The sequence below is a fragment of the Manis pentadactyla genome, chromosome 13 (assembly GCF_030020395.1).
Source record: "Manis pentadactyla isolate mManPen7 chromosome 13, mManPen7.hap1, whole genome shotgun sequence".
Lineage (NCBI taxonomy): Eukaryota > Metazoa > Chordata > Mammalia > Pholidota > Manidae > Manis > Manis pentadactyla.
The window spans coordinates 34947788-34968570 of NC_080031.1; the positions used below are offsets into that span (position 1 = coordinate 34947788).

At 39.2% G+C, this 20783-nt stretch overlaps 1 protein-coding gene across 2 annotated transcripts in view; it reads left to right on the plus strand.

Moving 5' to 3' along the window:
• Window positions 1-20783, plus strand: part of CUL5 (cullin 5) — a 150204-nt gene that overhangs the window by 12177 nt on the left and 117244 nt on the right. The window lies entirely within an intron of this gene.

The window sequence follows — 20783 nt, forward strand, 5'->3', positions numbered from 1 at the left end:
CCACTTGGCTTATTTAACTGAGCATAATACCCTCTAGCTCCATCCACGTTGTTGCAAATGGTAGGATTTGTTTTCTTCTTATGGCTGAGTAATATTCCATTGTGTGTATGTACCACATCCTCTTTATCCATTCATCTACTGATAGACACTTAGGTTGCTTCCAATTCTTGGCTATTGTAAATAGTGCTGCGATAAACATAGGGGTGCATCAGTCTTTTTCAAACTTGAGTGCTACATTCTTAGGGTAAATTCCTAGGAATGGTATTCCTGGGTCAAATGGTAAGTCTATTTTGAGCATTTTGAGGAACCTCCATACTGCTTTCCACAATGGTTGAACTAATTTACATCCCCACCAGCAGTAGTGTAGGAGGGTTCCCCTTTCTCCACAGCCTCGCCAACATTTGTTGTTGTTTGTCTTTTGGATGGCAGCCATCCTTACTGGTGTGAGGTGATCCCTCATTGTGGTTTTAATTGGCAATTCTCTGATAATTAGCGATGTGGAGCATCTTTTCATTTGTCTGTTGGCCATCTGTATTTCTTTTTTAGAGAACTGTCTGTTCAGTTCCTCTGCCCATTTTTTAATTGGATTATTTGTTTTTTGTTTGTTGAGGTGGGTGAGCTCTTTATATATATTGGACGTCAAGCCTTTATTGGATCTGTCATTTACAAATATATTCTCCCATACTGTAGGGTTCCTTTTTGTTCTATTGATGCTGTCTTTTGCTGTACAGAAGCTTTTCAGCTTAATATAGTCCCACTTGTTCATTTTTGCTGTTGTTTTTCTTGCCCGGGGAGATATGTTCAAGAAGAGGTCACTCATGTTTATGTCTAAGAGGTTTTTGCCTATGTTTTCTTCCAAGAGTTTAATGGTTTCATGACTTACATTCAGGTCTTTGATCCATTTTTGAGTTTACTTTTGTACATGGGGTTAGACAATGGTCCAGTTTCATTCTCCTACATGTAGCTGTCCAGTTTTGCCAGCACCACCTGTTGAAGAGACTGTCATTTCGCCATTGTATGTCCATGGCTCCTTTATCAAATATTAATTGACCATATATGTCTGGGTTAATGTCTGGATTCTCTAGTCTGTTCCATTGGTCTGTGGCTCTGCTCTTGTGCCAGTACCAAATTGTCTTGATTACTATGGCTCTATAGTAGAGCTTGAAGTTGGGGAGTGAGATCCCCCTACTTTATTCTTCTTTCTCAGGATTGCTTTGGCTATTCGGGGTCTTTGGTGTTTCCATATGAATTTTTGAATTATTTGTTCCAGTTCATTGAAGAATGTTGCTGGTAGTTTCATAGGGATTGCATCAAATCTGTATATTGATTGCTTTGGGCAGGATGGCCATTTTGACGATATTAATTCTTCCTAGCCACGAGCATGGGATGAGTTTCCATCTGTTAGTGTCCCCTTTAATTTCTCATAAGAGTGACTTGTAGTTTTCAGAGTATAAGTCTTTCACTTCCTTGGTTAGGTTTATTCCTAGGTATTTTATTTTTTTTGATGCAATTGTGAATGGGGTTGTTTTCCTGATTTCTCTTTCTGTTGGTTCATTGTTGGTATATAGGAAAGCCACAGATTTCTGTGTGTTGATTTTGTATCCTGCAACTTTGCTGTATTCCGATATCAGTTCTAGTAGTTCTGGGGTGGAGTCTTTAGGGTTTTTTATGTACAGTATCATGTCATCTGCAAATAGTGACAGTTTAACTTCTTCTTTGCCAATCTGGATTCCTTGTATTTTTTTGTTTTGTCTGATTGCCGTGGCTAGGACCTCCAGTACTATGTTAAATAACAGTGGGGAGAGTGGGCATCCCTGTCTAGTTCCCGATCTCAGCAGAAATGCTTTCAGCTTCTCGCTGTTCAATATAATGTTGGCTGTGGGTTTTTCATAGATGGCCTTTATTATGTTGAGGTACTTGCCCTCTATTCCCATTTTGCTGAGAGTTTTCATCATGAATGGATGTTGAACTTTGTCAAATGCTTTTTCAGCATCTATGGAGGTGATCATGTGGTTTTTGTCTTTCTTTTTGTTGATGTGGTGGATGATAATTGATGGACTTTCGAATGTTGTGCCATCCTTGCATCCCTGGGATGAATCCCACTTGGTCATGGTGTACGATGGTTTTGATGTATTTTTGAATTCAGTTTGCTAAAATTTTGTTGAGTATTTTTGCGTCTACGTTCATCAGGGATATTGGTCTGTAGTTTTCTTTTTTGGTGGTGTCTTTGCCTGGTTTTGGTAGTAGGGTGATGTTAGCTTCATAGAATGAGTTTGGGAGTCTCCCCTCCTCTTCTATTTCTTGGAAAACTTTAAGGAGAATGGGTATTATGTCTTCCCTGTATGTCTGATAAAATTCCGAGGTAAATCCATCTGGCCCGGGGGTTTTGTTCTTTGGTAGTTTTTTGATTACCGCTTCAATTTCGTTGCTGGTAATTGGTCTGCTTAGATTTTCTGTTTCTTTTTGGGTCAGTCTTGGAAGGTTGTATTTTTCTAGGAAGTTGTCCATTTCTCCTAGGTTTCCCAGCTTGTTAGCATATAGGTTTTCATAGTAGTCTCTAATAATTCTTTGTATTTCTGCGGGGTCCGTCGTGATTTTTCCTTTCTCGTTTCTGATACTGTTGATTTGTGTTGACTCTCTTTTCCTCTTAATAAGTCTGGCTGGAGGCTTATCTATTTTGTTTATTTTCTCAAAGAACCAGCTCTTGGTTTCATTGATTTTTGCTATTGTTTTATTCTTCTCAATTTTATTTATTTCTTCTCTGATCTTTATTATGTCCCTCCTTCTGCTGACCTTAGGCCTCATTTGTTCTTCTTTTTCCAATTTCGATAATTGTGACATTAGACCGTTCATTTGGGATTGCTCTTCCTTTTTTAAATATGCTTGGATTGCTATATACTTTCCTCTTAAGACTGCTTTTGCTGTGTCCCACAGAAGTTGTGGCTTAGTGGTGTTGTTGTCATTTGTTTCCATATATTGCTGGATCTCCATTTTGATTTGATCATTGATCCATTGATTATTTAGGAGCGTGTTGTTTAGCCTCCATGTGTTTGTGAGCCTTTTTGCTTTCTTTGAACAGTTTATTTCTAGTTTAATGCCTTTGTGGTCTGAAAAATTGGTTGGTAGGGTTTCAATCTTTTGGAATTTACTGAGGCTCTTTTTGTGTCCTAGTATGTGGTCTATTCTGGAGAATGTTCCATGTGCACTTGAGAAGAATGTGTATCCTGTTGCTTTTGGATGTAGAGTTCTGTAGATGTCTATTAGGTCCATCTGTTCTAGTGTGTTGTTCAGTGCCTCTTTGTCCTTACTTATTTTCTGTCTGGTGGATCTGTCCTTTGGAGTGAGTGGTGTGTTGAAGTCTCCCAGAATGAATGCATTGCATTCTATTTCCTCCTTTAGTTCTGTTAATATTTGTTTCAGGTATGTTGGTGCTCCTGTATTGGGTGCATATATATTTATAATGGTTATATCCTCTTGATGGACTGAGCCCTTTATCATTATGTAATGTCCTTCTTTGTCTTTTGTTACTTTCTTTATTTTGAAGTCTGTTTTGTCTGATACCAGAATTGCAACACCTGCTTTCTTCTCTCTGTTGTTTGCTTGAAATATCTTTTTTCCATCCCTTGACTTTAAGTCTGTGCGCGTCTTTGGGTTTGAGGTGAGTCTCTTGTAAGCAGCATATGGATGGATCTTGCTTTTTTATCCATTCTGTTACTCTGTGTCTTTTGATTGGTGCATTCAGTCCATTTACATTTAGGGTGATTATTGAAAGGTATGAATTTATTGCCATTGCAGGCTTTAAGTTTGTGGTTACCAAAGGTTTAGGGTTAGCTTCTTTACTATCTTACTGTCTAACTTAAGTCGCTTGTTGAGCTATTATAAACACAGTCTGATGATTCTTTATTTCTCTCCCTTCTTATTCCTCCTCCTCCCTTCTTCATATGTTGGGTGTTTTGTTGTGTGCTCTTTTTAGGAGTGCTCCCATCTAGAGCAGTCCCTGTAGGATGCCCTGTAGAGGTGGTTTGTGGGAGGCAAATTCCCTCAAGTTTTGCTTGTCTGGGAATTGTTTAATCCCTCCTTCATATTTAAATGATATTCGTGCTGGATACAGTAGTCTTGGTTCGAGGCCCTTCTGTTTCATTGCATTAAGTATATCATGCCATTCTCTTCTGGCCTGTAGGGTTTCTGTTGAGACGTCTGATGATAGCCTGATGGGTTTTCCTTAGTAGGTAACCTTTTTTTTTCTCTCTGGCTGCCTTTAATATTTTGTCCTTGTCTTTGATCTTTGCCATTTTAATTATTATGTGTCTTGGTGTTGCCCTCCTTGGATCCCTTGTCATGGGAGTTCTGTGTACCTCTGTGGTCTGAGAGGCCATTTCTTCCCCTAGTTTGGGGGAAGTTTTCAGCAATTATTTCTTCAAAGACATTTTCTATCCCCTTTTCTCTCTCTACTTCTTCTGGAATACCTATAATTCTTATATTGTTCCTTTTCGTTTGGTCACTCAGCTCTCTTAAAATTCTTTCATTCCTGGAGATCCTTTTATCTCTCTCTGCATCAGCTTCTCTGCGTTCCTGTTCTCTGTTTTCTAGTCCATTAATGGTCTCTTGCATCTCGTCCATTCTGTTTTGAAGTCCTTCCAGAGCTTGTTTTATTTCTGTATTCTCCCTCCTTAGTTCTTGCATATTTCTCTGCAAGTCCATCAGCATGGTTATGACTTTTGTTTTGAATTCTTTTTCAGGAAGACTGGCTAAATCTATCTCCCCAGATTCCTTCTCAGGGGAAGATGTAGCAGATGCCGAAGCTGTCTGGGTTAGTCTTGTCTGGATCATATTTTTTTGCCTTTTAATGTTGACAGGTGCTATTGACTGTCAGCTGGGAGGGCCAAAATTTTCACTTGCTACTGGCCTTTCTTTACTGGGACAACTGCGACCCCTAGTGGCTTGTGTTGGGTAATTGCGTGTAAACTGGGTCTTTGTGTCTTGCCTGGCCGGAAGAGAGAAATTTCCCTTTCTGTGGGCGGAATTTGTCTCAGGCTGCTTCTCTGCTTTCGCAGCGCCCGGTGGGGTAATGGATGGGGGGGCTGCTTGACTGTTTACCTCCGTGAGGGGTCTCAGAGCTGTTGCCCAGGGGGTTAGTGCACTCGGTTTTCCCTGTAATTTCCAGCTGCTGTACTGTGACCTGGGTTGTTTCCGTCAAGCTGTTAAGTCCCTGTCCCTTTAAGACTTTCAAAATTCCCCGCTTTTCTTTGTCACAGGGGCATCAGCTTCAGCACCCGCTCAGAGGTCTTACTCCCTGTTCCCCCAGTATCGAGGGCCCTCTGCCCACGCACTGTGTCTGTGCTCTGGTGGGAGTGGCTGGGGCTGGGTGTTCGGCAGTCCTGGGCTCCGTCTCCCTCCCGCTCTGCCTATTCTTCTCCCGCCGGGAGCTGGGGGGAGGGGCGCTCGGCTCCCACTGGGCCGGGGCTTGTATCTTACCCCTTTCACCAGTCGTTGGGTTCTCGCTGGTGTAGCTGCAGTCTGGCCACTGTCCTGCATCTTCTGTTCTCTCTTTTAGGGCTAGTTGTGTTTGTTGTATTTTCAAAAGTATATATGTTTTTGGGAGGAGATTCCCACTGTCCTACTCACGCCGCCATGTTGGCTCCGCCCTCGGATGTTGTTATTTCTTGTCTTGCTTTTAACTTGTCCTTTCACCTTAACTTTTCTTGTACTTTTGTCATTATGAAGAATATGTAGCAAGAAGATGTACAGCAATAATAACTGCATTCTTTGTTTCCTCTTAAGTACAACATTTAACATCATTCTAAAATACTGTAATGATGTTGCTCCTCCAATTTGTTAGGGTATGCTTTGTCCCATATGTTACATAGGGATTTCTGGACATTTTCAGGGCAAACCAGCTGGTCAGTATTTGTATTATTTTGGTGCAAAGTAAGTGAATAATTTAAAAATGATTCTGTTACTTTTAAAACATTTTGCAAGCCCCATGGACTTTTCTGTTTTAGTTTACTTTCATGTGTTTATTTAAGCATTCCTGTTTTTTAACATGGTACCAAATTTTGGGCTTCCATGGTCTGAGAGACTAGTTCCTCCCACAGCTTGGGGAAGTTTAAAGCAATTATTTCTTCAAAGACACTTTGTCTCTTTTTCTCTCTCCTTCTTCTTCTGGTACCCCTGTAATGCGAATATTGTTCCATTTGGATTGGTCACACAGTTCTCTTAATATTCTTTCATTCCTGGAGATCCTTTTATCTCTCTCTGCCTCAGCTTTTCTTTATTCCTGTTCTCTGAATTCTATTCCATCAACAGTATCTTGCACCTCATCCAGTCTGCTCTTAAGTCCTTCTAGAGATTGCTTCATTTCTATAATCTCCCTCTGGACTTCATCCCTTAGCTCTTGCATATTTCTCTGCAGGTCTATCAGCATGGTTATGACCTTTATTTTGAATTCTTTTTCAGGAAAATTGGTTATATCTATCTCCCCAGGCCCTCTCTTGGGGGTTGTCTGGGTGATTCTCGACTGGACCAGATTCTTCTGCCTTTTCATGGCGGTAGAGGTAGTCGTAGGCAGGTGGCATGTGTGTCAGCTGGGAGAACAAAGTCCCTTCCTGCTTGCTGGTCGCCTTGCCCTTCTCCGCTGCCTCTGTTGGTTACTCACACACCAGGAGCAGCCTCTGGGTTAATCTCCTGAGCTGCCGTGGGCAGGGCAGCCCAGAGCCATGCGGGGAGTGGCAGGTGCACGGGGTGTGTTCCCCTGCGAGAATGGCGCCCCTTCGCACCTTGCCCCAGCTTCCTCTGTCTGCCGGGCAGCTGTGTGCCGGCAACAGCCTCTGGGTCTGTCCGGGTTAGCTGTGCGCTGGGAGGAGACTCTGGCTGTGGGCTGGGCTGCTCTCTGGCTGCTCCACCACTGTGGTGGGGCCGCGCCGGCCAGGGGGAACGAATGGCAGACTGCTTATTGCCATGAGGGGTTTCAAAGCCGCGTTGCCACCCAGGGGGTTAGGGCGCCTGAAGTTCCTTAGGAGTGTGCCAGGACGATTCCATCCAACTGTTAAGCCCCTGTCCCTTTAAGACTTTCAAAAAGCACTCACTTTTCTTTTGTCCCACAGGATCTGGCTGTGGGGACCCACTTGCCGATTTTACTTTTCTGTTTCTCTAATATTCAGTACACTATGCAATGTGTGTGCTCCCAGTGCAGATTACTAGGGCTGGTTATTTAGCAGTCTTGTGCTTCCACTCCCTCCCTGCTATGACTCCTTTCCTCCCTCCGGTGAGCTTGGGTCGGGAAGCGCTGGGGTCCTGCCGGGTCACGGCTCTGTATCTTACCCTCTTTGTGAGATGCTGAGTTCTTGCAGATGTAGATGTAGCCTGGCTGTTGTACTGTATCTTTTGGTCTCTCTGTTAGGCGTAGTTATGTTTGTTGTATTTTCAAAAATATATATGGTTTTGGGAGGAGATTTCCGCTGCCCTACTCACCCTGCCATCTTGGCTCCTCAACATGGTACCAAATTTTGTATGTGCATAAAAGCAATCATATATTTATTCTTGGGATTAAATAAAATGGAATTGTAGGTGGAAAAACACTGTAGAATTTTAATAGATGTGCAGATTTTTTAAAAGTGATAATATATCTTAGAAAGATCTATATAGCATCTTTCATTACTAGGCTGTAACACCCTCCCTGGAGCCCAAACACATTACAAAAAATTAAACTTTTCTTTTGTAATTTATTTTCCTATTGCATGTTTGCTTTTCTTTGGCTACAAATAAAGAGATTATAGGACTTTTCTATCAATCTATTTTAGAATTGATTCTTCCATTAGGGATACTTTTCAGATAAAGCTGAATGCATTTATTTGGATCTGGGCAAACAACATGTTATATTAAGAGATTCTGATTTCTTTATACTGATTAAAGCAGGAAAAGGGAGGTGAACCTTTATTGTTTTTCTTTCAACCTTTTTGTCTTCTTACTGTTTTTATCCTATTTCTCCTAGTTGTCTCTGAGAAACTTGACACTAATTTTTTGTTTCCCTCAGCCCTGTGGGGAAAACTAAGTGAAAAGCAATTTACTAGGAAATAAACTTTTATCTTATTTAAGATAAAGAAAGAAGGAGAGCACAGGGAAAAAGAAATGAAGGTCAAGGGTTATAATTTCAACATTTGCTTCTATTGGACAATACATCCAAAACACTGAAATGCATTCATTCCTCCCCTGGCATTTATTGTATAGTCAGTGATTTCACCAGCTATTCACTCAAGCCAGAAATCTGAGAGCCATGTCATATTATTACCCAATAGGCAAAACAAGTATGTTTAGGACACCCTACCCCTGTAAAAAGAAAAAAAAAGAGAGAGAGTGTTGTGTGGGGGTGTTATATCTGATACTGTTTTAAAGAAAACTTTTGAACTTTTAATCTGTATTTTTAGAATTTAGTATCCTTTGTATTTTGAAATACATTGGGGAGTACTGGTGAAGGGAGGAACTATATAGTCATTTGAGAGTTTAGTGCCTTGCACTGTTTTTGTTGAGTCATTTTCAACATTCTTTCTCTCATTCCCACATCTAATTATCACCAAATCCTGTTACTGTAGAAGTTGAGGTAATGTTATGATGATGATAGCCAATACTTACGTTATGTCAGCCACTTTTCTGAACATTTTGCATATATTATTAAATCCTTTCAAATAGATACTTTGTTAAGCCCATTTTACGTAGACGAAACTGAAGCACAGAGAGCCTAAGTAACTTATTCGTCACACGGTTGTTAAGCGGCTTCTTGAACATCTTACCATTAGCACCTTCCTTTCTATTCCATTGCCTTAGTTTAGGGTTTCTTCATTTGTTGCTCATGTGGACTGTTGGAGTAACTTCCTGTTAGACTCCATTTCAGTTTTTCCTTCAGTGAATTTATAGACAGTCTTTCTAGAAGTTTAATACAATCACATCAGTAGGCACTGGCTACTCTTCTCCCCACAGCCAAATTATTATTTAATGTTATAATCTGTTACTACCATTAATTTTGCTTAGATGGAATATTTTCTTACTTTCTGGCACCAAAAGGAGTTTGAGGATCATTTCTGCCCCAACCTTGGAATTATCCTTTTCTCTAAGAAGCCCTTTTTTGGAGTATGGTATTGAGAAATGAAGATCTAGATGCTGGGTATGCTAATTGTTACTGGGGTGGACACACACACCTGTAGTTATTTCTGTATCTGTGTTATTGAAACCCAAGAAACACCTCAGTTCCAATAAATGTAGTTCTATCCCTTTCCCTTTTCATATATGTAACCTCCCTCTGTAACAGTGAGAAATCTGACTTTTGGACTGAATTACTCAGGAAGGATTTAATTACTCTGGATGGAGGAAAGAAAGGAAGCTATTATAACATTCATACATGCATTGATATAAAACTAGCTGTAAATTCAAGCTCAGAATTCTATATCAATTAGAAGATAGATTTACTAATAAATACTCATAACAGTATTCAGATTTAAGTGAATAATACTATCATGAAAATTTTTAAAGTAAACTTTATTGAACTAGAACCTGTATACACAAATGCATACAAATCATAAATGTATAGTTGTTTGCATTTTTCATAAGGGAAACATACCTGTCTGATCAGCAACCAGTTCTAGAAATAGAATATTAACAGTACTCCCCAAAGCCCCCTATCCCATGCCTCATTTTTTTATTATTTTGTTATCATTAATCTACAATTACATGAACACTATGTTTACTAGTCTCCCCACTTCACCAAGTCCCGCCCACACATCCCATTACACTCACTGTCCATCAGCATAGTAAAATGCTGTAGAATTACTACGTGTCTGTGTTGCACAGACCTCCCCATGCCCTCCCCACATTATACATGCTAATCGTAATGCCCCCTTATTTTTCCCCTGCCCTTATCCCTCCCTTCCCACCCATCCTCCCCAGTCCCTTTCCCTTTCCCTTTGGTAACTGTTAGTCCGTTCTTGGGTTCTGTGATACTGCTGTGGTTTTTCTTTGTTCTTATATTCCACATATGAGTGAAATCATTTGGTACTTGTCTTTCTCCGCTTGGCTTATTTCACTGAGCATAATACCCTCTAGCTCCATCCATGTTGTTGCAAATTGTAGGATTTGTTTTCTTATGGCTGAATAATATTCCATTGTGTATATGTACCACATCTTCTTTTTCCATTCATCTACTGATGGACACTTAGGTTGCTTCCATTTCTTGGCTATTGTAAATAGTACTGCGATAAACATAGGGGTGAACCTGTCTTTCTCAAACTGGACTGCTGCATTCTTAGGGTAAATTCCTAGAAGTGGAATTACTGGGTCAAATGGTATTTCTATTTTGAGCTTTTTGAGGAACCTCCATACTGCTTTCCACAATGGTTGAACTAATTTTCATTCCCACCAGCAGTGTAGGAGGGTTCCCCTTTCTCCACAACCTCACCAACATTTGTTGTTTGTCTTTTGGATGGTGGCGATCCTTCCTGGTGTGAGGTGATATCTCATTGTGGTTTTAATTTGCATTTCTCTGATGACTAGCGATGTGGAGCATCTTTTCATGTGTCTGTTGGCCATCTGAATTTCTTCTTTAGAGAACTGTCTGTTCAGCTTCTCTGCCCATTTTTTAATTGGATTCTTTGCTTTTTGTTTGTTGAGGTGCATGGGCTCTTTATATATTTTGGATGTCAAACCCTTATTGGATCTGTCATTTATGAATATATTCTCCCATACTGTAGGGTACCTTTTTTGTTCTATTGATGGTGTCCTTTGCTGTACAGAAGCTTTTCAGCTTGATATGGTCCCACTTCTTCATTTTTGCTTTTGTTTCCCTTGCCCGGGGAGATATGTTCATGAAGAAGTCGCTCATGTTTATGTCCAAGAGATTTTTGCCTGTGTTTTTTTCTAAGAGTTTTATGGTTTCATGACTTACATTCAAGTCTTTGATCCATTTTGTATTTACTTTTGTTTATGGGGTTAGACAGTGATCCAGTTTCATTCTCTTACATGTAGCTGTCCAGTTTTGTCAGCACCATCTGTTGAAAAGACTGTCATTTCATCATTGTATGTCCATGGCTCCTTTATCATATATTAATTGACCATATATGTTTGGGTTAATGTCTGAAGACTCTATTCTGTTCCACTGGTCTGTGGCTCTGTTCTTGTGCCAGTACCAAATTGTCTTGATTACTGTGGCTTTGTAGTAGAGCTTGAAGTTGGGGAGTGAGATCCCCCCCTCCACTTTATTCTTCATTCTCAGGATTGCTTTGGCTATTCGGGGTCTTTGGTGTTTCCATATGAATTTTTGAACTATTTGTTCCAGTTCGTTGAAGAATGTTGTTGGTAATTTGATAGGGATTGCATGAAATCTGTATATTGCTTTGGGCAGGATGGCCATTTTGACAATATTAATTCTTTGTAGCCAAGAGCATGGAATGAGTTTTCATTTATTAGTGTCCTCTTTAATTTCTCTTAAGAGTGTCTTACAGTTTTCAGGGTATAGGTCTTTCACTTCCTTGGTCAGGTTTATTCCTAGGTATTTTATTCTTTTTGATGCAATTGTGAATGGAATTGTTTTCCTGATTTCTCTTTCTATTAGTTCATTGTTAGTCTATAGGAAAGCCACAGACTTCTGTGTGTTAATTTTGTATCCTGCAACTTTGCTGTATTCTGATATCAGTTCTAGTAGTTTTGGAGTGGAGTCTTTATTTTGTTGAGTATTTTGCATCTACGTTCATCAGGGATATTGGTCTGTAATTTTCTTTTTTGGTGGGGTCTTTGCCTGGTTTTGGTATTAGGGTGATGTTGGCTTCATAGCATGAATTTGAGAGTATTCCCTCCTCTTCTATTTTTTGGAAAACTTTAAGGAGAATGGGTATTATATCTTCTCTGTATATCTGATAAAATTCCAAGGTAAATCCATCTGGCCCAGGGGTTTGTTCCTGGGTGGTTTATTGATTACCAGTTCAGTTTCTTTGCTGGTAATTGGTTTGTTTAGATTTTGTGTTTCTTCCTAGGTCAGTCTTGGAAGGTTGTATTTTTCTAGGAAGTTGTCCACTTCTTCTAGGTTTTCCAGCTTGTTAGCGTATAGATTTTCATAGTATTCTCTAATAATTCTTTGTATTTCTGTGGTGTCCGTCATGATGTTTCCTTTCTTGTTTCTGATTCTGTTGATGTGTGTTGATTCTCTTTTTCTCTTATAAGTCTGGCTAGAGGCTTATCTATTTTGTTTATTTTCTCAAAGAACCAGCTCTTGGTTTCATTGATTTTTGCTATTTTATTCTCCTCAATTTTATTTATTTCTTCTCTGATCTTTATTATGTCCCTCCTTCTGCTGACTTTAGGCCTCATTTGTTCTTATTTTTCCAATTTCAATAATTGTGACGTTAGACTATTCATTTGGGATTGTTCTTCCTTCTTTAAATATGCCGGGATTGCTATATAGTTTCCTCTTAAGACTGCTTTCACTGTGTCCCACAGAAGTTGGGGCTTTGTGTTGTTGTTGTCATTTGTTTCCATATATTGCTTGGTCTCTATTTGAATTTGGTCGTTGATCCATTGATTATTTAGGAGCATGTTGTTAAGCCTCCATGTGTTTGTGAGCCTTTTTTGCTCTCTTCTTACAATTTATTTCTAGTTTTATACCTTTGTGATCTGAGAAGTTGGTTGGTAGAATTTCAGTGTTTTTGAGTTTACTGAGGCTCTTTTTGTGGCCTAGTATGTGGTCTATTCTGGAGAATGTTCGATGTGCACTTGAGAAGAATGTGTATTCTATTGCTTTTGGATGTAGAGTTCTATAGATGTCTGTTAGGTCCATCTGTTCTAGTGTGGTGTTCAGTGCCTCTGTGTCCTTACTTATTTTCTGTCTGGTGAATCTATCCTTTGGAGTGAGTAGTGTGTCGAAGTCTCCTAAAATGAGTGCATTGCATTCTGTTTCCTCCTTTAGTTCTGTTAGTATTTGTTTCACATATGCTGGTGCTCCTGTGTTGGGTACATATATATTTATAATGGTTATATCCTCTTGTTGGACTGACCCCTTTATCATTATGTAATGTCATTCTTTATCTCTTGTTACTTTCTTTGTTTTGAAGTCTATTTTGTCTGATGCTAGTACTGCAACACCTGCTTTTTTCTCCCTGTTGTTTGCATGGAATATCTTTTTCCATCCCTTGACTTTTCATCTGTGCATGTCTTTGCGTTTGAGGGGAGTCTCTTGGAAGCAGCATATAGATGGGTCTTGCTTTTTTATCCATTCTGTTACTGTGACTTTTGATTGGTGCACTCAGTCCATTTACATTTAGGGTGATTATTGAAAGATATGTACTTATTGCCATTGCAGACTTTAGATTCTTGGTTACCAAAGGTTCAAGGTTAGCTTCTTTAGTATCTTTCTGTCTTACTTAACTCGCTTATTGAGCTATTGTAAACACTGTCTGGTGATTCTTTATTTCTCTCCCTTCTTATTCCTCTTCCTCCATTCTTTATATGTTGGGTGTTTTATTCTGTGCTCTTTTTTGTTTCCTTTAACTGCTTTTGTGGGTAGTTGATTTTATTTTTTGCCTTTAGTTAGTATCTGTTTGGTCTGCTTTCTTTGCTGTGATTTTATTTTCTCTGGTGACTTCTGTTTAGCCTTAGGAGTGCTCCCACCTAGAGCAGTTCCTCTAAAATACCCTGTAGAGGTGGTTTGTGGGAGGCAAATTCCCTCAACTTTTGCTTGTCTGGGATTTGATAATCATGCTGGATACAGTATTCTTGGTTCAAGGCCCTTCTGTTTCATTGCATTAAATATATCATGCCGTTCTCTTCTGGCCTGTAATGTTTCTGTTGAGAAGTCTGATGATAGCCTGATGGGTTTCCTTTGTAGGTGACCTTTTTCCTCTCTCTAGTTGCCTTTAAAACTCTGTCCTTGTCCTTGATCTTTGCCATTTTAATTATTATGTGTCTTGGTGTTGTCCTCCTTGGGTCCCTTTGGTTGGGAGTTCTGTGTACTTCCGTGGTCTGTACGATTATTTCCTCCCCCAGTTTGGGGAACTTTTCAGCAGTTATTTCTTCAAAGACACTTTCTGTCCTTTTTTCTCTCTCTTCTTCTTCTGGTACCCCTATAATGCAGATATTGTTCCTTTTGGATTGGTCCTACAGTTCTCTTAATATTGTGTCATTCCTGGAGATCCTTTTATCTCTCTCTGTGTCAGCTTCTATGCATTCCTGTTCTGTGGTTTCTATTCCATCAATGGCCTCTTGGATCTCATCCATTCTGCTTTTAGATCCTTCCAGAGATTGTTTTATTTCTGTAGTCTCCCTCCCTACTTTGTCTATTAGCTCTTGTACTTTTCTCTGCATCTCCATCAGCATGGTTATTACCTTTATTTTGAATTCTTTTTCAGGAAGATTGGTTCGGTCTATCTCTCCAAGCTCCTTCTCAGAGGTTGTCTCTATGATTTTGGTCTGGATCAAATTCTTGTGCCTTTTCATGGTGATCGAGGTAGTTGTGGGGAGCTGGCATGTGTGTTGGCTTGGAGACTGTCCCTTCTTGCTAGTTTGTGGCCTTCCTCTCCTGGGAGAACAGCGACCCCTAGCGGCTTGTGCTGGGCAGCTGCGCACAGACAGGGTCTATGATTCTTGCCCGGCTGCTGTGGAGTAAGCTCTGCGGTTCCTGTGGGTGTGGCCACTTTCAGGCTGCTGCCCTACTATGGCAGAGCCTCGTCAGAGGGGAAACGGGTGGGAGGCTGTTTATTGCCGTTAGGGGCATCTGAGCTGCACTGTCGCCCAGGGGGTTATGGCGCCTGGTGTTCCCGGGATTCCCAGCTGCTGGGCTGAGTGTCCTGGGGCGCTTCTGTCCAGCTGTGAGGTCCCTGTCCCTTTAAGAGTTTCAAAGTTTCCCTCGCTTTTCTTTTGTCTCAGGGCCACCAGCTGCGGGGATCCGCTTGCAGGCTTTTCATGTTCCGTTTCCCTAGTATCCAGCACACCATGCACTGTGTGTGTGCATTCCCGGTGGGGATGGCTAGGGCTGGGTGTTTAGCAGTCCTGGGCTCCCTCTCCCTCCCTGCTCCAACTCCTCTCCTCCAGCCGGGAGCTGGGCTGAGGGGCGCAACCCAGCCGCGGCTTGTATCTTACCCCCTTCATGAGGAGCTGGTTTCTTGCACGTGTAGATGTTGCCTGGCTGTTGTCCTGTATCTTCTGGTTTCTCTTTTAGGGATAGTTGTATTTGTTGTATTTTCAAAAATATATACGGTTTTGGGAGGAGATTTCTGCTGCTCTACTCACGCCGCCATCTTGGCTCCTCCCTCATGCCTCATTTTTATCTCTAATTTGCAGCCCCCTTCCCAAGGTAATCATTGTTCTAAGAACTGTAGATGTGTTTTTGCCTATTTATGAACATAGTATGCACCCTTGTGACTTCCTTGTTCAGTGTTATGTCTGTGAGATTCATCTGTATTAATTATATGTTAAATTTTTGTTTCTATAAAATATTCCATTGTTATGAATATTCCACATTTATCCATTCTTTACAGACATTTGGGTTATTTCCAGTTTTTTACTCTTGAGAATACAGATGCTGTGTACTTTTTATATGCAAGTCTTTTGGTAGACATATGCATGCAGCTCAGTTGGAAGTATAGCTAGGAGTGAAATTGCTGTATCATATAGTATGCATATGTTTATGTTTAGCTTTCAGAGATAAATAGTTTTCTAAAATAGCTGTGCCAATTTACACTTTTACCAGAAGGATGTGAGTTCTGGTTTCTCTAAATTCTCTACAACACTTGGTGTTGTCATTCTTTTCTATTATAGCCATTTTGGTGGTGTGTAGTTACATTTCATTGTGGTTTTAATATGTATTACCCTGATGATTAATTATGATGGGGTCCATTTCATATGGTTACTGGTCATTAGATTTTTTTAATTAAGGTATCATTGATATACAATCTTATGATGGATTCACATAAACACCAGTGTTTTCAACATTCACCAGTATTGTCAAGTCTTCACCTACTCTTGCAGTCACTGTCTGTCTGCGTAGTAAGATGTTGTAGATTCATTAATTGTCTTCTCCATGCTGTCCTGCCTTCCCTGTGACCTACCTCTATTGTGACTGCAAATTATAGTGCCCCTTAATCTCTTTCTGCCTCCCCATACACCCATTCCAACCCCTCCCCTACCCCTGCTCTTTGGTAACCACTAGTCCCTTAGTGTCTGTGCATCCACTGCTGTTTTATTGCTGCAGATTTGTTTTGTTTTTATACTCCACAGTTGAGTGAAACCATTTGGTATTTGTCTTTTTCCACCTGGCTTATTTCACTGAACATAGTACACTCTAGCTCCAGCCATGTTGTTGGAAATGGTAGGATTTCTTTTCTTTTTAAGGCTGAATAATATTCCATTGTGTATATGTACCACCTCTTTGTCCATTCATCTACTGATGGACACTTAGGTTGCTTCCATACCTTGGCTATTGCAAATAGTGCAGCAATAAACATAGGGATGCATGTGTCTTTTTGAATCAGGGATCTTGTTTTCTTTGGGTAAATTCCTAGGAGTGGAATTACTGGGTCAAGTGGTGTTTCTTCTATTTTTAGTTTTTGCAGAACCTCCCTATTGCTTTCCAAAGCAGTTGAACCAATTTGCATGCCCACCAACAGCGTAGGAAGGTTCCCCTTTCTTCCCATCTTCACCAGCATTTGTTGTTTCTTGTCTTTTTGATACTGGCCATTCTAACTGGTATGAGGTGACATCTCATTGTGGTTTTGATTTGCATTTCCCTAATGATTAGCAATGTGGAGCACCTATTCATATGCCTGTTAGCCACTCGAATTTCTTCTTTGGAGAAGTGTCTGTTCAGGTCCTCTGCCCATTTTTTAATTGGGTTATTTGTTTTTTGGGTGTTGAGGCATGTGAGTTCTTTATCTGTTTGGATGCTAACCCCTTATCAGATAAATCATTTACAAATATGTTCTCCCATACTGTAGGATGCCTTTTTGTTCTACTGATGGTGTCCTCTACTATACAGAAGCTTTTCATTTGATGTAGTCCCACTTGTTGATTTTTTATTTTGTTTCCCTTGCCCGAGGAGATGTGTCCAGGAAAAAATTGCTCATGCTTAAATTCAAGAGATCTTTCCCAGCATTTTCTTCTAAGAGGTTTATGGTTTCATTACTTACATTCAGATCTCTGATCCATTTCAAGTTTACTTTTGTGTATGAGTTTAGAAAATAGTCCAGTTTCATTCTCTTCCATGTAGCAATCCAGTTTTGCCAACACCATGTGTTGAACAGGCTTTCTTTTCCCATTGTATATTTATGGCTCCTTTATCATATATCAATTGACCGCATGTGTGTGGGTTTATATCTGGTCTCTCTATTCTGTTCCATTGATCTGTGGGTCTGTTCTTGTGCCAGTACCAAATTGTTTTGATTACTGTAGCTTTGTAGTAAAGCTTGAAGTCAGGGAGTGTAATCCCTCCAGCTTTGTTCTTCCTTCTCAGCATTGCTTTGGCTATTTAGGGTCTTTTGTGGTTCCATGAGAGTTTTAGAACTATGTGTTCTAGTTCATTGAAGAATGTTGTTGGTATTTTGGTAGGGACTGCATTGAATCTGTAAACTGCTTTGGGCAGGATGGTCATTTTGACATTAATACTTCCTATCCATGAGCACAGGATATATTTCCATTTTTTAGTGTTTTTAATTTCTCTCATGAGTGTCTTACAGTTTTTAGAGTATAGGTCTTTCATCTCTGTGGTTAGGTTTATTCTTAGGTATTTTTATTGTTTTTGATGCAATTATAAATGGAGGTCTTTTCCTGATTTCTCTTTCTGCCAGTTTGTTAGCATATAGGAGTGCAACAGATTTCTGTATATTAATTTTGTATCCTTCAACTTTGCTGAATTGTTATTGGTTCTAGTAGTTTTTTTGGTGGATTCTTCAGGGTTTTCTCTGTATAATATCATGTTATCTGCAAATAGTGAGAATTTAACTTCTTCCTTGCCAATTTGGATTACTTTTATCTCGGCATTCTCTAACTGCTGTGGCTAGGACCTCCAATATTATGTTGAAAGAATGTGGCAAGTATGAGCACCTTGTCTTGTTACTGATCTTAGAGGAAAAGCTTTCAGCTTTTCACTATTAAGTACAATATTGGCTGTGGGTTTGCTGTATATGGCCTTTATTATGTGGAGGTACATACCCTCTGTACCCATTTTGTTTAGTTTTTATCATGAATGGATGTTGAATTTTGTCAAATGCGTTTTCAGCATCTATTGAGATGAGCATGTGGTTTTCATCCATCTATTTGTTGTTATGATGTATCATACTCATTGATTTACAAGTATTTTACCATTCTTGCATCCCTGGAATAAATCCCACTTGGTCATGATGATCTTTTTGATGTATTTTTTTATTTGGTTTGCTAATATCTTGTTGAAGATTTTTGCATCTGTGTTCATCAGGGATACTGGTCTATAATTTGTTTTTTGTAGTGTCTGTCTAGTTTTGGTATTAGAGTGATGCTGGCCTCATAGAATGAGTTTGGAAATATTCCCTCTTCTACTTTTTTGGAATATTTTCAGAAGGATGCGTACTAGCTCTTCTTTAAACATTTCGTAAAATTTGGCTGTGAAGCCATCTGTACATGGAGTTTTGTTTTTTGGGAGTTTTTTGATTACCAGTTCAGTGTCATTGCTGGTGGTTGGTCTGTTCAAATTTTATGTTTCCTCCTGGGTCAGTCTTGGAAGGTTGTGTGTTTCTAGAAAGTTGTCCATTTCTTCTAGGGTGTCCAATTAATTGGCATATAATTTTTATAGTATTCTCTAATAATCCTTTGTATTCCTGGGGTATCCATTGGGATTATTCCTTCTTCATTTGTGATTCTGTTTATGTGTGTACACTCTCTTTTTTTCTTGATAAATTTGGTTAGGCATTTATCTATAGTGTTTATTTTCTCAAAGCACCAGCTCCTGGTTTAATTGATTTTTTCTGTTGTTTTAGTCTTCTCTAATTTATTTCTGTTCTGATCTTTATTATGTGCTTCCTTTTTCTGACTTTGAATATCCTTTTTTCTTCTTTTTTCCAATATATTTTTAGAATTTTGGGGGATTGTTCTTGTTTCTTGAGGTAAACCTGTATTGCTAGGTACTTTCCTCTTTGCCACATCCAACAGATTTGGGCTGTCATGTTTTTATTTTCATTTGTCTTACATGTATTGCTAAATTTCTGTTTTAATTTGTTCATTGATCCATTGATTATTTAGGAGCATGTTGTTGAGCCTCCTTGTGTTTGTAGGCTTTTTTGTTTTCTTTGTGTAATTTATTTCTAGTTTCATACCTTTGTGGTCTGAGAAGCTGGTTGATGCAATTTCAATCTTTTTGAATTTATTGAAGCCCTTTTTGTGGCCTAGTATGTGATCTATTCTGGAAACATTCCATGTATACTTGAGAAGAAAGTGTATCCTGTGCTTTTGGGAGGAGTGTTCTGTAGATATCTGTTAAGTCCATTTGATCTAATGTATTGTTCAGTTTCTCTGTTTCCTTATTTATTTTCTGTCTGGTTGATCTGTCTTTTGATGTGAGTGGTGTGTTAAAGTCTCCTAAAATGAGTGTGTTGCAATGTGTTTCCCCCTTTAATTCCGTTAGTATTTGTTTTACATATTTAGGTGCTCCTGTGTTGAGTGCATAGATATTTATAATGGTTATATCCTCTTGTTGGACTGATCCCTTTGTCATTATGTAATGTCCTTTTTTCTCTCTTGTTACTTTGTTTTGAAATTATTTTGTCTTGATACAAGTACTGTTACTCCTTTTTTCTCCATATTATTTGCATGAAATATCTTTTTCTGTCCCTTCACTTTTAGTTTGTCTATGTCTTTGTGTCTGAAATGAGTCTCCTGTAGGCAGCATATACATGGGTCTTGATTCCTTATCCATTCTGCCACTCTGTGTCGTCTGATTGGTGTATTCAGTCATTTGCATTTAAGGTGATTATTGATAGATATGTACTTATTGCCATTTTATTAGTTGCTTTTTGCTGTTTTTTATATCTCCTCTCTGCTCCTTTCTTCCTCTCTTATATTCTTCTCTTGTTATTGATGGTTTCCTTTAGTTTTTAATTGGATTTCTCTTTTTATAAAATTATTTTTGTATTGTGTATTTATTGTAGGCTTTAGTTGTGGTTACCAAAGGTTCAAAGATAGATGTGTTAAATTGCTGATTACTCTTTCAAACACAGTCTAAAGGTACTTTTTTTTCCCTTCGTCTTCTTCCTCCACATTTTTCTTACTACATGTCATAATATGCACTTTTTTTGTATCCCTTGACTGATTTTGTGTGTAGTTGATTTTGCTTCTTTTTTGTTTTGTTTTCATTATGGACTTGCTTGGTAATTAGTTGGTCTACTACCTTTATGTGGGCATATTTTCACTGGTGAAAGCTTAGGGTCATTTCCATCCATAGCAATCCCTATAACATATCCTGGAAAATGGACTTAGTTGTGGTGAATTCCTTCAACTTTTATCCGGAAATTGTTTAATACCTACTTTAAATTTAAATGATAATCTCACTGAGTAGAGGATTCTTGATTAGAGGTCCTTCTGTTTCAGTACATTAAATTTATCATACCACTCCCTTCTGGCCTGGAGAGTTTCTGTTGAAAAGTCTGGTGATAGCCTGATGGGATTTCCTTTATAAGTAATTTTTTTTTTCTCTCTTTGGCTGCTTTCAACATACTTTCCTTACCCTTTATCTTTGTTGTTTTAATTATTATATGTGTTGGTGTTGTCTTGTTGGGGTTCCTTTTGTT